The sequence below is a fragment of the Sceloporus occidentalis genome, unplaced genomic scaffold (assembly GCF_023333645.1).
Source record: "Sceloporus occidentalis isolate IW3139 unplaced genomic scaffold, rSceOcc1.0.p SCAF_274, whole genome shotgun sequence".
Lineage (NCBI taxonomy): Eukaryota > Metazoa > Chordata > Lepidosauria > Squamata > Phrynosomatidae > Sceloporus > Sceloporus occidentalis.
The window spans coordinates 433,450-447,816 of NW_028317254.1; positions in this window are offsets into that span (position 1 = coordinate 433,450).

Here is a 14,367-nt window from a genome sequence, read left to right on the forward strand (position 1 = left end):
TCTAATTTTCATTCATTGGGGCGAAAAAAGTCCAACCGGCTGCTCATATTCCATCTTTGTATCTCATTCGGAAAAGAGGATGTGGGGAGGGAACCTTCATGTGCCCAAAACATAATTAAAACGAAGGGTTACATCTATAAATAAAATACATTAAACCCCCTCTTGAAAATAGATAACAAAGAAAATGCTTTATGTTCTGTTGAATTTATTTAAACATTTTTTTTTTATATATAATACACTTTGAACGAGGATAAAATCCCGTCGTTTGTAAATAACCGAGCTCCGGATATCCGTTACAACAGAGAAACAACAAAACAAAAATGCGAATTCTAATTCACCACATCGAACAATGAATTATTAATGAAACAATTTATTATGACTTAACGTCTCTCGAGTCCACGAGTTGCTCAGAGGATTGAACAAAAAATGGTGTAATTGGGTTTTTTTTTAACCTTTTTTTCCCTTATATTTTCTACCTCACGTGTACAGCATTTAAGAAAGATTAACGTTAAGGATATTTAAGTTATTTAAAGTCGCAGTGGGATAGATGCTGTATCAAGACGCTCGTTGCCTGCTATGTGCTTTAGAGAGCTGTATATAACAATCTGTTCCACAGGATATATTTATAATTGTTGCCACTCTGTATATAGGAATTACTGCACTTATAACCTGTTTATAAATGGCTCAGCAATAAAAAATACATTTTTTAAAATATATATTTTGCGGAGGTTTTTTCCCCCCCATATATCGATATACGTCCAGGTTGTCTATAATGTAATGGACGAAGGGCAAAGTTCCATTATGGAAGGAAATGAGGTTACGGTGACGCTTTACAATGTACAGATTTAATGATATCCTGATTGGTGCTTTTCTCCCCGCTATATCACAGCTGGAATCCCTGCTTGAATACAGGTGACTTAATTCCTAGTATAAGTTATGGTTTCCATAAGGACTGTTATTAGTACTGTCACGGAGCTGAATAGTCCGACTGACTACCTCTGCTGACTTGCGCTCCCTTAGCCTGGGACACACGCTCTTTCCCCGGTTCCCCAGTCACTAGCCAAGACTCAGTGTAGGGTATAAACCAAAATGCAGACTGATGTATTTCTCACACACAGGGCTGGATATGTCCAGCGAAACACACACTAACATAAAACAAGATATTGGGGTACAAACCTCCCCCTTAATCTGCCTCCCAGAGACAAACAGGGGCAGTAACGGGATTAACAATAAAATGGGGTCCCAACCTCAACTATCTATTTCCGGACCCGAATCAGTTCCAAGGTTTGGCTGGGGTAAATATCTGTAGTGGTGGAACTGGGGGGAAGGGGGGGGGGACAACATAGTAGTGCACCATGGGGATGGAGGGTTCCGTCACAAGTACCATTTGGTTGCCACCATTCGAGAGTCAGTACAATAAAATCCACGTCATGGTCTATTGGGTTAATGTTTGAAGAGACTCGGGTTTAGCTGATCTAAAAGGTTCCAAACATATCAACCAACATCACAATATCACCAAAGTGTTAATGCAGACATCACAGGACATAAGGGAGGCAAAGGTAGATCATACGTTCTTGGCCAAGTGGACCTCTTAGGCGATCAACCTTCAGGACTTCTACACCATACTCTCTGGGTGCAACTACTTTGCTTTATAAATAGCTCCTATTTTAGCGGATCACTGGGCTTGGTCCTCCCCTAAACTGATCTTTTCCCCAATGCGGAAATTTCCTGAAAAGGAATATTTTGTTACATTTACAACATAACTTCCAACAAGTTGTATGCACAATGGGTGACCCAAAGTCGCAATACTAATAAGGTAGGGCCAGTGAAAGGATAAGACTCCAATCTCTGACTCTCCTCAGCCTCTCGGTCCTTGGTTGCCTCTCTAATGTGCCTCCTTCACCCGTTCCCGTGATGCACCCACGTGTAAAAACAATGGAATGAAACCGTACATTGACTGTATGTTCTGCTGATTGTTCTTTATTTCCTCAGATCTGTTAAATTAACAGAAGTAGGAGGAGGTTGACGACAAATTGCGGCTGTTGAAGGCCAAGCACTATGAAGTAGACCTTCATAGATCAGGGATGCCTGGCTTTCAACGTCCGTTTCTGAAAGTTTAAATGTAAACAAAGGTGCTGATGGTGACCTTGCATATTTACTTAGTAGATGTAGAGATAAATCGTATAGTGTCCTCGGCCATCAGCAGGGTCTTAGAGAGCGTATGTGTTGGAAACTGGCAACAAACAGTTTGCCACTGATCTCAGGTTCCTTGAGTAAAATAGTCCACACGTACATCATTACTTTACTGAGAGGGTGGTAGAAAAATGGAACAGCCTCTCAGCAGAAGTGGTAGAGGGTAATACAGTGAGGGGAGTTAAACATGCATGGCATAGACATACGGCTCCTGAATCTAAGACAAGACCAACGACTGATTAAAGCTTGAGTCTTTACAGCAGGAGACACGGGCAACTAGATGGGGCCAATCTGCTGGCAAATTCTATGTTTCTTTTAATCATCCCCTGGTCTTAAAGAGCCAGGGCCAATTTACACCCCAATATCCAGCACTGCCAAAATCTACAGATTGTTTTATAAATGCATTCAAAGATGGCGACTGTCCCTCTTTAATCATGGAGACAGCTGATCGGAACACATACCGTATCAGACACGAGGAGGGTTAGTCCTCTGTTTACTACGTCGGGCATGAGATCTCACTCTCTCTTTAGGCAGCTGCGGCTCAATAATATATTATTCACCGTCTCTCTCTGGTCTATTTCCTGAAACATTTTATGTCTCAACAATGAATTATTTGATTCAAAAGAACTCGTTTGAGAACCAGCCAAAATATCGTCCATACTTTCCTTCCCTAACATTGTCTGCGATAACAGCTGCGTTAACTCGCTGTCTGCCGGGTGTTTACGGGGTTTTACGTTAGAAGATCTTTGGAACCCTAAAACGTTCTAAAAAAATGAGATCCTTTTATTGTTACGATGCGGAAGTCGTTACATGAATCCATCGCTACGTGCTTTTGTGATGGCTTCATGGCTCTAACCTCGGTTTCCAAATATATTGACACCTGAATGATTCGGATCAGTGGGGGTTTTAGCAGAATAACACCAGGAGGACAAATCCATTTCCCGTTAGGGACAACCTGGCAAAGGTCGCAGCTGGCTACAGACTCACAGGATGTCCTCAACATGCATCGGACCAAGGTGCTCTTGGGACATCAATGAAAAAGCTGAGGCCATAACAATGAGAAATGACCCAAACTGAATTGACCCGGTAGCCTTTTTGCTCAGATGAATCTAGGATCAGTCAATGTTTTATTTCACCTTTTAAAGTTTGTCTCCTATATAAATGGCCAAGTTTAGGTTTCAATTTTATTTAGATCATGTTAGGTCCATCAAGTTCAACCCAAGTAAGCGCATCTCTTGATCTACCCAACAGATCTTTGTATTTTCCTTGAATATACTTGGATGGAGTAACCATATCCCTACTTAGGTATCTTTTCTTAAAATTCAACAAACCCAACCGGTAAAGTCTGTCTTCACAGCCGAGATTTTCCATTACTTTAGTTTTGTTGCCTGTCGCAGAGCTTTTCATGTTCCTTGGTGTCTTTTTTTTTTGTGGGCAAACAACAGCTATAATTGTGGATGAAATGTAGCAATATGCTAATTTAGGAGCCGTCCATACGTACCCTGACAAAGATTGTGATTTACTCTGATATATATATTAATATATATATATATATATATGGTCCTCTAGGTGTTAACACATTCAATAGGTAGAAATAAGAAACGTTCACAAGTTGAAAATTTTAACCACGAAGCCGACGGCACGCTGGTTGTGGATACCTGAGCTATTTCCCTTCCGTTGTTCTGGAATGGAAAGCACTGGAAGCGTTCCGTAGGTTATGTGGTTTAATAAGTAGCCCATACAGGACAAGTGAAAGCCTTTTATCGTGCTTTGTCCCATGCTATCTCCCCTTCGTTATCGCAATTTAAAAATTCAATTTCCTGTCTGGACAAACCCAACGCACCTGCTGCCGGGGACTAGAAAGAGCTGAGGGGCAGTCGTTAAGGGTCAAATAATTACTTGCATGTGTATCAGCGTCACGCATGGTTTTCAGCTACAGTGTATGTACTTATTAGTTAGTATGATTTTATCCATGGGAATAGGAGTGCGTTTGAACATACCATACACCCCGAGTGTCCCTGGTTAGGAGAGGCAGTCCCTATTTGGGTCCCAAATCCCTGATGCCCTCTTTTCTAGGAGCTCTGAATTGCTACCTAAAAGTGTTGATGAACCCCTTGGCTGAGCATGCCTTCACGTTCCCTAAAATAAATCTTTGAAACGTTGGTAGATACGACATGCGTCTACATGTGTGTGTACGTGAACCTGTACACGTGTCTATCCTGGGGCATGAAACGTAGGCAAGTGAGTGAATGAGAAAGGAGGTAGAAATATAGACAAAAAAGAAGATGGGTGGAGAGAAAAGAGAGAGTACGAAGAAATAGAGGTTGGGAAACAAGGATAATGGTTTTCTCCATTTTAATGAGTTTAGTGAACATGACCCCGGGGCACTTGCTATCCATGGCTCGCCATCTGCTAATGAAATACAAGTCTCATCATCCAGAACAAGCATAGAGTTGTTTAGCAACGGATGGTCAGAAATCATAGAAGCTGTAATTTATCTTTGTTAGATTCATGGATAAGGCTCTGTATTGGACCGGGTCTTTTGGCTGGGCTTCCATCATCGAATGATGTCACGTCAACCCAATGGTTTCGCTGGTTAGTGGAGGAACATATGAATAGCTGTTAAATTATAGAAAGTGGAAGATCATAGGAATTGTCTTTCATAAATGGTTGGATAGCCAAGAGTGTTTGCACAGGTCCTACCCTACAGAGGGTCAACAACAAAAGGCATAGCGGAAGAAACATTGGACTATTGAGAAAGGCAGGTGGTTTGGCGGAAGAGAAGAAATGGGCAGAGGGTGAAGGTTGGGGGACAAAGATCAAACATTATGTCCTGTTCATTTCCTCTGCTTTTTTAGGGCACAAGGCAGAATTCCTACTGTGGTCTGACCCATTAACCCTTTCACATGCCTGGTGGTGTTCCCACCGTCAGAGATGAGGGGCAAATCAGTGTCCATCCGTTTGGATTCACGTGCTGGACGAGTCATTCCTTTCTCTGGGAAAGGAATGCACTGCGGAAAATTCCAAGAGCCTCATCAAAATTCCTCCCAGATTATTAATGTCCCGGCGCAGGGAGGAGACCCGATCAGGATGTCGCCTTCATGTTATCCACGCCAATTACCGTAAGAAAGTGAGGGTCTTTCCATCAAAAACCGACTGATGATCTTGTGTCCAAAAGATGCTGTGGGTTGACTTAACCCTTTAGGGTAACAGAGGTATGCAACATGCTGTAAAATAATGGGCAACGTCCAAAAGCTCAGCTGGGGGTATCACTGCCCTAGATTTTGGATGGAATGCCAATTATAGATCTGGTCTGGGCTGGACTGAGGGTAACCTGCTGCCATTTAGAGTGACCTGGAGATCACTGATACGTAAACGTGCCTTTCTAACCCAAATTCTTTGCTACACCTATGCAGTCTCTGTTATTCCACTACAGGCTGTGCTATTCCAAGATAGCCTCTGCTAGACCTGGGCATTCTCTAATATTCCTGTACAGTCTCTGCTATACCTGTGCAGTCTCTGCTATACCTGTGCAGTCTCTGCTATTCCAGTACTATAGCTGCTGGACTACCATAGACTTTAGTATTTCCCACGCAGTACCCCTGAGACAGCAGTCCGCCAGTTGCCCAGTTTAATGTTTCCTGGCAACCTTAGTGTTTTCTTACGTCAAAACTCTTGCATTATATGGAAATCGTCCCAAAGTCCCATAATCCCAAGGTTTAACCGATGACCTTCTGTAGAGTTAAATAAGGACTTTTTTAAAAAATGCATTGCATAATGTGCAACAAAATATACCTGTACTTGGGCAAAAATATAATAATTTATCTTTAACACAAAAGGAAAAAAAACTGTAGACCTTCCTCCTTCTTCCAGACCACCTCCTAAAGGGGGTCTCCCTACCTGCCTTTCGACTCTATTTTACAAATTAAAATATGTCATTCTCACGGTTCCCCCGACAGAAGAACTGACACTTCTTCAAACTTCTGATTTATAAGGTTCTCCCACCCAGTAATCACTTAATCTCCTTATTTCACGTAATTATCCGCACTGCGTAACATTTAATGGGTTGGAAACCAAACCGCAAAAGCTTCGACCCACTAAGGTATCTCCAGGGCAGGAACACCCCTGCCATTACTTTGAGCCTCGCACCCAAACAAAGTTTTTTGGGGAAGGTGTGTGGAGCACAAAAAGGAGTTTATGGATCGGAAGAAAGATGAGTTTAAACTTGATGGCCACTTCTTCTCTGTGACGTAGAAATAAATGTATCTATTCTACGTCCATCTATGGGGGAAAATCCAGTTATATCATATATCACTTTAAGGCTCAGATAATAATAACAATAATAATAATTATAATAATAATAAAATTAATGGAGTTATATATCTGGGCAGGTGATCTTATCAGATGTTGATGGTGTCATCTGGGACACTTAGAACATTTGGTCAAAATAATCATGATGATGATCTTCCGATTTATTTACACAACATTCTATGAGATGGATAGGGACGTAGAGCGTTAGCGTTTCACAATCTACTCCACACCGTAGCACTGGGGTGGCATCAACGTTGATCTTCAGCTGAAGCGTAACCATTTAGTGGACCTTATTTTAGAATGATTTTCTTTGGTCATTAAACGTTGTAGGTCCAAGCTCAGGTCCTTCTAGGGTGTCCATTATAGAGTCTATAATTAGACAAATGTTATAATCCTATTTACCGATATACAGAGCCTCAAGGAATTTATCTTCTGTGTAGAATTCCATGTTTTAAGTGCTATATCCTGGGAACCAAATTCATGTTTCTGAATTCTGTTAGAAACATTGATTTTGCTGGCAGATCAGCCCTATTCGGCCCGTCTAGTTGCCCGTTTCTCCTGCTGTAAAGACTCAAACCTTAATCATTGGTCGTTGGTCTCATCTTAGAAGTTTTACAAACTTCCTTAAGTTACAGCTAAGCCTCTGACCCTGAAAACCAAGGGTCCCCATCCATATGACCTCATCCCTGCAGCTATCCTCCATCCATGAGGTAAGAGGTTGGACATTATCTTAAATCTAATAATCATAGCCTTTCCATAGGGTACGGCCTCACATATCAAATCTACATCATCAGACGGCCACTGGTCTTAACGTGCCAGGACCGCCTCCACATCGCCAGTCCAGTCCTGATTGAGATGTATATTGATCGAGGGGGTGGAAGGTCACCTGCGCAGGATACAGGAGAGAGACAATGTAGAGGATTAAGAAGATGGGGCAGTTTTAGCATTGGGTTTAGGGCAGCTGCATTAAAAAACCTGCCCAAGGTACATTGTTTCTTAGTTCATTGAAACAAATACACTTTTGTAGGGTTCCTTTAAAATGTAAGAGTAAACGCCATTCATATGGAATTTCAAGGTGGGAGGATTTAACAACTTGTCACCCTCTGTCTGCCTCGCTGTCCTCTAAAATGTTTACCTGTCACTCTCTCCTGCCACAGGTTTGATGCAATAAGCCCAAAAAAAAAAAAAGAAGTGAACACAAAAAAAGGCGAGAGAGCGTAATTTATGGAACGGCAGCATCTCCTGACGTTCTGGTATCTCCTCTCGGGATAATGTGACAGCTTGTAGAATGGAGCTGCGTCTCATCTTCCTTGTAAAAACCCATTAAGGGACTTTTAAACAAATCTCGTAATGCCCCATTTTGAAGGGCAGGGAGGATTAAACTGCCTTCTCATGATGCAGAAGAGTAGCCGGAGATGGGAATCATTTGGGGGGAGGTGAGACTGGGTGACAAATGGATCAATATTGCTTTATATATATATATATATATATATATATATATATATATATATTACTGTACATATATATATAAATAATTATTATACATATATATAAATACATAATAATATATTAATAAATAATACATATATATATTATCTTTTCTTTATATAAAATAAATAGTAATACTACATATATATTAATAAATAATACTATAATAGATATAAATAAATAATAATAATAATACATATTAATAAATAATATGTATTATAGATATAAACACATAATAATAATAATACATATTAATAAATAATAATACTATAATATAATATATAAATATATATATATATATATATATATATATATATATATATATATTTACTGCATTTAGAAAAATATGGCACTAACTATATGGCACTAACCCCCAAAAAAGAAATCCGAATTAAAACTAGCTGTCTTGGTAAAACAAGTTTACAAAGTAATGAAAATGAAATTGTTTGTTACTTGGATTATTTGACAAAGGAAAGGTTGAGATTAAGAGAAGAAGATTTTTGTTGGAAACATACAAGATATGGGCAGCAAATCTGTACTAAGCTTTAACACAATGACTTGTGTATCCCATGCCCTTTGTGCAGCGCTGCGGAATATGATGGCACACACAAGAGCGCTACACCCCCTGAGCATAGATTATACCCACCACGGGCTCATCGGATGCAGTTATAAATAAATATTAATCATCACATAACCACGGCTATTTGGGATGCTACGAACCGTTTGGCCCATCTAGTCTTCCGATTTTTTATGATATATCATTTGTTGCTCTCATCTTAGATTCAGGAGCTGTATGTCTATCCCATGCATGTTTAAATCCCCTCACTGTATTACACCTATACCACTTCTGCTGGGAGGCTGTTCCACTAACCTCCTGACGTTCAGTGAACTTCCGTACATTACATCTAACGTTCTGGGGTACTGAGTCCTCCAAATGTTTAAAGCTATTATGCTTACTTCCCTAATGTCTGCATACCTACCTCTGACTAACCCTGTCCTATACAGTACCGCCGGTAGAAAAATCGCTAAATACTGCTGTTGCTGCTCTAAAAATATGAATATAAAAACATTCCAAATTGTAAAATGCGTTTTTTTTCTCTTTTACATCGAGTTCTGTTGACTGATTTTCTGGTCGGCTGACTTCTACCCATCTTAAGTGATCTCATCCTTATTCATTTTGACGCGTCTTTACCATGAAGAATTTAGTGAAACGAATAACTATATAGAAATTCAGTATTTACACCACATCCAGCTGGCTCTCCTGCTCCTAAGCTCTGGAGCCCCATGAAGTCTATACCCCCGTAGGCTAGAGTTTTGTTTTGGGTAGGAAGTTTGTGTTTTTGGTTAACTTTTAACAACAAACAGTGTAAGGTATTCTGTACGATTGCCGTAAACACAACTGCTCCAGCTCATGGAATTCTTAAGATTGATTTTTCAATGGGAGTATTTAAGGCCAAAATACTTTGAAAAACCCATTAGTTGTGTTTAATGAAAAAAAATGTTGATTGTTGCACCAATTAGACTCATCGACATCTGAAAAATGAACGTGGAGCCGTCACTTAAAAGAAACATAGACCGTGAAATTGTTGTACGTTAACATTTTTTTTTTTTTGTTAAGATTCCACATTTTTTTAAAGATATTCTCAATGATGGAATGTTGATTTTTCACGTTCTTAAAACATCTTACAAAAGTCTGATCCCCTCGGAAGGACAATGGTGGGCTTACTAATGTTTTTGGAGGTTTGAGAAACCGGCTTGAAACCTTAATTTAGATGATCTTCGATCCTCAATGAATCCTCGACATGATAAAAATAGTAAAGTCTTGGACGTTGTCTTGGTTAATTTCTAGCATTTGTCAGACTAGAAAGGGTTGGAATGGAGGATGAAGCGTTGACCTTGATATGTCATCAGTAGGCTGCCGATAAAAGTAAGGACAAAGCCAAGCGATAATAGCGTTAGAGAACGGCATTTACTTCATCTGCCGACCCAAAAACAAGCTTTTCAGGGTGGAAAAAATTCTGACACTCTTAATGTAGCACCTGTAATGTTTACATTTCTCCCCCAAAAAGGTTCCTTTGTGGTTTTCGTATTATCAGTAGCTATATTCTTCACAATCTCCATGTGACCAAACTGAGTCTATGCCCACGTTGCCAAATGATTAGGAAACTTCACTCATCGGCTATATATATTATCTTCGGATTCTAGAAGTTTGTTTTGAGAATTTTTGAGGCTGCGAGTAAAATCGGTCTTTATTTCCCTTTAAAAAAAAAAAACGATGTACAAGTTCAAACACAACCTTCAATGAAATGATCTTGAAACCACACTGCTTTAATATTAAATAGGCGATAAATCTTTTTTCACGTTTCCATATCTTCCTGCTGCGAACATTTTTCCGCAGATAAGAATTTTACAAATGAAGAAAAATAGTTTATTGAAGCACAAAAGAGCAGACCTTCTTCTTCAGTGCTCAATTCATTAAACAGCTACATTTGATTTTAATTAGGTAAAAAAAAAGCTTATTCTGTCCATGGTCCAACCCCCCAAAAAAATCTTCAGTTGTGCTTGATGTGGTCATTCACCACTTGAGATCTTCTGAGCCCGATGAAGACTCTACTGATAGTTGTCTTGGACAGGTGAACTTTTCCAATCCTACGTGATTTTTTTTTTTAGATAATTTAATAATTATCGGCAACATTCCAAGTAATGGAACCAGATATTCACAGCATTTACCCTGGTCAACCATCGATGATAAAGGAATTCAGCTTAAAAAGTTGTCCAATAGACGTTGTTGTCCTCAAGAAGCAAATTAAGGAGAACATGGGGAGTTTCAACTATTTCCAAAGGATTTAACATTATTTTTTTGCACTTAATGGGAGATAAGACACTAAATAGGATGATACATTCCTTTTAATGGCTGTGAAGGTTCCCCATTAATCCAAGATTTACTTGCCTTGTGTCTGACAGACATTACTCATGATTTCAATGAATTTATCATTAGCCGCCATTACGCAAGATTGTTCTGTTCTACCTAAATCTCTTCCTTGATTTATTTGACACTTTTCAAAGTGTTCCTTATTATGTCACCAAGAAAAAAAACAACTTAGTTGACAGCTAAGGTATCAAAAAGAACGACATCATAAGTTGCCCCAAACAAATTTAAGCATAAAAGTTACAAAACCGAAGTTAGAAAGAGACCTTCAAACAATGTATGAAGTCAATGTGCAGAATGCCTTAATAAGGTCATTTTTGTAGATCCGTATAGAGAATTATTGAACAAGATGAATGGAGAACCTTACAGAATTTTTCATGGGTTGGACCTCAAGCGATGAAATCATCATCTGGCCACTCGATAACTAGGGCACAAACGAATAAAGCCATCTTGAGGACCACGGACTGCATTCTGAAAGCCTAAGCAGTTTGGGGGAACTCAGAAGACCCCATGAACGTTGAGACTCTACTAATCCTACAAATAAGAAAGATGTAAGACAAGTAGGTCAATAATAAGGGCTGTGGGGCAATTTGTCACAAAGACAGTTAGAGAATGAAGAGGTATCTCACAGGGGTCAATGTGAAGCATTTGGAGGGTAAATACCCCTCCAGTCTATCTACTCTCTCCCAATGTTTAATGTAGTTGAGTTAAACTTTCTCCAACCACTAAAAAAAGGATGGATGGACAGATATGGACACCCTAGTATTTGGGTGTATTTTGACCCATAATAACGAAATATTATTTTAATCTAGCAACAGTTTTACTTAACCTGTCCCTTTTAATGTTCCCCTGTAATTATATGGTCGGCTACACAAAACAACAGCATGAAATATCTCAATAGCCAATTTAAAAAAAAAAAATTCATCCTGTGCTTTAGGTCGTGCGAGTAGAAATAATAAGAATGTCTTGCATTTCTGTGGAAATAACAATAATAAAAATAATAATAATCATTTTGACCGAGACCCGAGAGGCATTGATCAAAGGTTTTGAGATATCCGGAAAGGGGTTGTCTGCATTAAACATTTATTATTTATTAAAATATTTGTAACGTGAACTTGAATCATTACATTATTAATAATTCAGGATTCTTTATTAACGATCTGTTTTGAAAGCACCAGGGAGGGGAAGATTATGTCATCTGCTCAAGAAAAGGAACCTTTCCGATTATCCAAGAACTGTTGCTTTTGGAAATGATTCTCACTGCGGAACTTCTTCTATCAGGTGAATAAATCCTTTGGGCAGTTTTAGGGTTAATCTCTGTCCCTCTCAGTCGCCTAGCGGCTAGCCGCCCCCCAAGCCAGGGTGAGTATGCAGGAGGCATCATGTGAGGTCTGCGCTTTGTAAGATGGATATGTCAGAACCATCGCCTGCAGGGGGTGACCTGAGTACTGTCACTCAGGATAATCTCTCTCTTACCCTCTGTCTCATTCTCTCTCTCTCCCTCTCATGCATGCCCTGGGCTAATACTAATGTGCCGCTTTCTGTCTGCAAAGTGGCGTGACTGTCGATCTTTCCGCACCCAAACCGCGGGCACAGGTGGGAACGATTATAAGAGGCGCAGTTGGGACTGACGCTAGTTTGGACGGTTTACCCTTCCACTGCCGAGAGAAACCAAGGATCTGCGTTGCAGGCAAGACGACGATGGTGTAATCGTAGAAACCAGACATGTCCCTGCTGTAAAGACTCAAACCTTAATCAGTCGTTGGTCTCATCTTAGATTCAGGAACCGTATGTCTATCCCCTGCGTGTTAAACTCACTATATTAGCCTCTACGACATATGTAGGAAGGCTGTTCCTTTTATCAACCACCCTCTAAACTAAGTAACACTCCTTTCCATCGCATCCAAACCATCAACCCTCACATTTAAGACTATGACCTCTTATCATAACTCTCCTCTGATCTACCTCTGGAAACGCATTTTCCCATATTTTCGTGTAAAGGAAGGTCCAAAAGTAACCCCAAATGTCTACAATCAAGCACCACTATTTCCTAATGTAACACAAATGAAGTTCCCCCGTGAGATTATTAGAATACATGAACCACAGGATGGAGGAACTCCATTGATAAAACCATAATCTGTCCGGGTGAATAGCGCTGTTTAGTAAACATGGCAAAAAAAACCATTTAGTAAACATAGTGATTAGCATAATGTACTTCTCGTAAACACGTACGAGGCTAATCCCTATAGATGTGAGCATTCCTGGGCAGGAGCCTCCATCTTCTCTGTTCTCCTGTCCATTCTTCTATGATCACTCTCTAATATATAACGTCATATGTCCACCCTGGCTTTTTTGTTGCCGGAGTGCCGTCGGTATATTCTTTAGGCTCATTTTCAAAACCAGAAACAGAGAGCTTGGTCTCTGGCCATCTTTGCTCCTTGAGATTGCGCGGAGGTTGGCTGCCGACGGGTTGGTGGAATATTGGGTATTAGAACCATCTTTTACTTGGCACACCTACGGCGCCTCTCAAAGTGTGTTCTTGAATGCAGATGTCAAGCTCGATTACAGACAAATGCGTCCACCACTCGTTCTTTTGATTGAAGTATCACACTTGTAACATTGTTACATTATTCTTCAATGAAAAGGATAGAGCCGGAAAAAAAATATTAAGGCTTTAATACCTCCCCACTGATATAATGACAAAACGTTATAATGGTCCCTTTTTTGTAGAGGTCTCAACCTCTGTTTCATAATCCACCATCATGGGAACACAGATGACTTCTCCTAGTCCAAGAGTCTAGTCCAACGTAGACTCTTCTCATTCACATCACATGCGTTAGTCACTTCGGTCACGGCCGGGCTTAATCCTATGACCTAGAAGTAAAAGGATCAGAATCTTGATGCTAATTACGAACATAAGTCCAGCTCTGTGGGTCTGATCCCTGTCTGGAATATCCAAAGAAGAGCTTTGACGGGATCTTTCTTAAAAGATACAAGGAATGCAACAGGACAGAACAAAAAGAAGCTAAATAAGCCTTCAAAGCCGACCTTGAAATTATTCTTTTAAAAAAAAAAATAAAAAAAAAAAAGTGTCCTCATTTTTAATTTACTGTTTGGTTTTCAGTGGAGCGTTTGCCTTAACAAGCACAGAATGGACTTCAGCTGGACCATCACCCATGGGATGAAGAGGTACCCAGTTCGGTTCCCGTCAGCCAGGGAAAGAAGGAACAAAATAGGGATACAAATAATATAGATGTCCTTTCGTTTGGCTACATATATTTAATAGAAGTAGAAGCTGTAATAATAATAATATAATAAAAATATCTATAGAATATCCATGGAATCCTCCTAAAAAGGTTGTCTATACATGCATTGAATCCAATCCAGGCTGTTGACTGGACCCCCTACCCTCTTCCATGCGAGCGATGGCTGCTTTGTATATATAC